We start from the raw sequence: 4505 nt of genomic DNA, 5'->3' as shown, positions 1-4505 counted from the left end.
GCTGCCATTTTGTGTGTGTGTGTGTGTGTGTGTGTGTGTGTGTGTGTGTGTGTTAGGGGAATGAGGGGGTCATTTTTCTCCAACTATTGAATATTCAGTAGCAGTTAGCAAAAGGTTTTTGTTTAATTCCTCCAGCCCCTCTCGCCCCACCAGCCTCATGTACAAGTTACTGTCTTAAAAACCCCCCCACAGAGTTCAGGCTATGCTGTCTTGTTGCATGAATGAATGAGGTGGGGATTCTAGATGGCTAAATTTTTAAGTGATTTTTGGGAACAGAACTTATGACACATTTAGGAAAAGCAAAACAATAGTTTCATTTTGAAGATTTAAGAAAACCAATTTAATAACTGTAATGTCTAAAGAGACCCTATGAGTGTTGCAGTGTTGGCTGTCATACTTCCCTTTTTCTAAGTCTACTGATTACTGTGTTTCAGCCTCATGCTATATGGACCACTTTTGCAACCTTTGAAATACAGTGTTAATCTATAAGCAAGGTATGTTTAGGGCCTTCGGTATGCACTGTAACACAGAAGACATGGGGGAAGCTCCTTAAAAACATTACTTTGGTGTGGGGGAAGCTCCTTAAAACTCATCATCTTTGCAATAAAAGAACCTCTTTAAAATACCCAAACTTCCTGTGCCCAAGAATGTTAGTCATCAAGTATAAGATTTTTTTTTAAATAAAAAAGCTGAGTGATGACTGCTTGCATCTTACTATAGAAGGTAGCATTTTGTAGTGTTTTGTGAAAAAAAATGGGTATGCAGACATATTAGACTGGGTTTAACAGTACTTTAATTAAAAGAATGCCTTAAGTGTATTTCAGAATTGTACAGAACTAAACATAGGTCATCTTGCCTGTTTCTGAGAGGCAGTAGGATGTGCCATTAATTTTTTTTTAGTAATATGTTAAACTATTGCTTCCAGTATGTGTTGGGCAAGATGGTTTAGTATTAGAAGCAAATATACCCATGTAGGAACCCATGTCCACTGTTTTTGATTGTTGAGAACAAGGCTGGATTTTAAAAAACCCTGAAACTTAGTGATAGAAAATATTTTTCTGGCCACTTGGAAATAAGGTGCTTGTAGTTCAGTGTTTTTCTTATTTATCTGTCTCTTCCTGCATATTGCCCTGTAGCTTTCCCAGCCAGTTAACATGTTTATACAGTGGTACTGCTTTGAAGGTCTCCTGTTCTGAGGGCCCATTCCAGTGCCTGTTGAAGACAATGACAATACTCCATTGATTTAATGGCCATTGGATCAAGCCTTAATATGTTAAGGTTTACATAGTGTGAGTTGGGTATTTAACAAAGACAGCTTTAAAAACTGCAGAATGCTCGTTTTGGTTACTCATCAGTTTTATGCATGGAAGGGTAAAAAGAGAAAGAAATGATCTCTTTCATGAACCTGTGTCTGCACACACTCACCAGTCCAGTTGCAGAGAAGGAAATATTGTATACAACCATGCTTCTTCCTGCATCTCTGATTAGCCTTAACTGCTATTGAACAAGCTATTGATTACATAAGGTAATTAATGATCTCAAAATGTAAAAAAAACCCCAGTAACCCATTAATTTTAAGCACAAATATTGTGGTTCAGGGGATTTCTTCATAATGCAATGTAGATGTTGATGCCTAAGGACATTGCTTTCACTGATGTTTGCCCATATACCTGTTAATAATGTCTAATACAAAGCATATTTGTTACAGCAGTGCAATCACATTTGACCTGTGGAGAAGTATCTTTTAATCCTTTGGAATTTCATTCAGAACCACAAGTGAGATTCCAAGGAACTGAACAAGTGGGTCACAGCACCTGCTCAAGTCAGTCCCAGGCTTTCTGTTAACTTGGAAGGAAGCTAGATCCAGCCCCACTTATTCAAATACTGGCAGTCTGTTCATACTTGTCTTGATATGTTTGCCAAAGTAATAATGTTAACCTTTTCAAATGTGGCCCTTTGTTTCCCAACAGAATCAGTGTAGCTAAAAGTAACAAGGTTCCATGCTTAATAGAGGCCTGACTGTGCCACCATTGACACTGAAATCAGTGGTACCCCTTGGCATGTGTGTGTGTGGCAGGCAGGCCACAAATTACTGCTATATTTCAGTTTCCATATGCAAAGACAAAGCAATAAAGTCATTATGTCATTAACAAAAAGCTAAGGCTGAAAGGGCTTCCCTTGAAGCTCTAAGGAAGCAGACTGAGAACAGTGTGGTGGGGCTGGTGCTAGAATTCTCCCTTCTCAGCCTGGAAATGCGGCTTAGTCCACACGTATAGCAGCAATCTATGCTACGCTCTTCCCCAGATAGTTACCTATTGCTGGTAACCAGCCTATCGATGGCTACTAAGCAGACTGGTTACCTACTGCTAACCAATTGCCCTCATGTTCCTTTATATTCCAATGGGATGGAGGCATCCCAGTGCTCTCCCAGTTTCAAAGGGCTATGGAGTCCCTCTGTGGCCTCTTGCTTTTCAGCGCTCAGCACCTCCTCCTGCAGCAGATGTCAACTTGACTGTTCTGTTGTTGAGAAACCCTCCTTATATTTACCCGAGATGGCTTCCTTTCTTTTCACTTGCACATTGTTTCCTTCTTTGAGTTCAGGATCCTGTTGTATATAAATATAAATTAGTATAATTGAGCATTGTTTTAATTTTGTCAGCGACATTATGTAAAATGTTCATACCAAATGGTCAGTTTAAATATGTTTTAGCAGCAGCTGAAAGGTAGGGAAAGGATGAATGAATCACATGCAATTCTTAAAAATTAAATGGAGAAGTAAGTGTATGAGACCTGTTTTACCAGGGGGGCTGCTCTATTTAAGATGAATACTGATGTGAATACTGTACAAAGCTGTATCAGTTTTTCATACTCCAGAACTAAATTATTGCTTTTGTGAAAGTCACATCATAAGTTTTAAAATCCAACTTTAAAATGGAAGTTGTATGGTTTGCAACTTTTTGTTAGGCTAAAAAGTGAAAGCTTTGGTTAAAGCAAAGCACACTCGAACATGTTAATAATGGTGTAGTCAAAATATTTATTGAAAGAAAAAGTAGAGTATTTTAAATGTTGCACCTGCCATTATTTCTTAAAGCACATTCTTCACATTTTAACTGCCAGTGCCATTTATCAAGCCTGTTTTATAAATGTACATTTCTTCAAACTAAAAAGTGCATAATTAAAAGTATTATGTTGCCATCATATAGTGATATAAAACATTTTATAATTGCCAATTCATTGTAACTATTATTTATTTAAAAGTGAATTTGTGAGAATGCTTCTGATCAAACCAACCAGAATTGTTTTTAAAAATGTTCCCTTAGCTTGTTTTCTGATGTAGCATATAAGGAATGTCCTTGGGTTTGTTTAGAATAACTCTGCCATTAGGTGACCAATCCTAACCCTTTTCCCTCAAGTTTAGACCACTGCCCATTTTAAAGACAATTTACAGAAGTTTAGTTTTTTGTATGCTAACCTCTGTTAATTAAAATGTTTATAAAGTTTATTTTTACCAAAGAGATGCAATTCATTATGATAAAATATTGCAAAATAAAATTTGTTTTATAACATTTGTGATTTTGATTATTTTCTGCATATTTTTTTTTATACATACTAAGAGTGCCTGATGAAAGTAAAAGCTTCAAGAATGGGGAGCACCACGGTGGTATCTATTTTTCAATCAAATACGGTCCAGATCTCAAGCAAGGCTAGGTGCTTTCAAATCCCATGAAGTCAGTGCCTCACAGGTTTGGACCCTTTTTGAAAAAGAAAAGAAAGTGTTTGTGTTTTTCTTTCAAGAATGTTTAGATCAGTTTAATGTACCTGTAATTGGTTTGATTGCTTTTTATCCCTTTCTTAACTGTAAGCATAGTATTTAATATTTTCCAGGCATATGACTTGATAGAATTTAATAAGTGTATCAGACATGTGATTCCATATGTCTGGTTGTCTTGTATGCTAGGATGAAAGTTTTATCCAATCCCTCTGAAGCTTGAGTACATTTAACTCTGAATTTCCCTTTACCTTGGTTGTGGTAATTTCTATATGAAGACCTTTATTCCCATGAACTATCTTGCCCCTAAGTTCATCACTGTCCTTAGTAAAAATGGAGACAGAGCAGTAGTTTAGTTTTTTAGGTCACACCTATGCTGTCTTTAGTCTTGATGCCATCCTCACTGCATAGCAGCCCTGCTTCTTTCCTCCATTTACCATATTTACTCAAATCCAACCTGAGATGTTTTCCCAAGTCAACAGGGGGAGGGGAGTGTGTGTGTGTGTGTGTGTGTGTGTGTGTGTGTTGGGGTGGGGGGGTGACTTGTCTTAGATTCAAGTACTGTCCTGGAGCAGGCAGCAGCTCAGCTTTGTGTTTGGCCCTGGGGCCAAAGCTGGATGCTGCAGGCTGGGATGGCAAAGCATCAGGGGAGGGTGGCCATGGGAGGAGTGCTGGGAGAGATCATGTACTGGGCACAAAAGGCAAAAGTATGTTGATAACATCTGTTTATAGGTAG

This window comes from Gavialis gangeticus, unplaced genomic scaffold (assembly GCF_001723915.1).
Source record: "Gavialis gangeticus isolate Ggan-Ray unplaced genomic scaffold, GavGan_comp1, whole genome shotgun sequence".
Lineage (NCBI taxonomy): Eukaryota > Metazoa > Chordata > Crocodylia > Gavialidae > Gavialis > Gavialis gangeticus.
Note: the sequence above shows the minus strand (reverse complement) of the source record.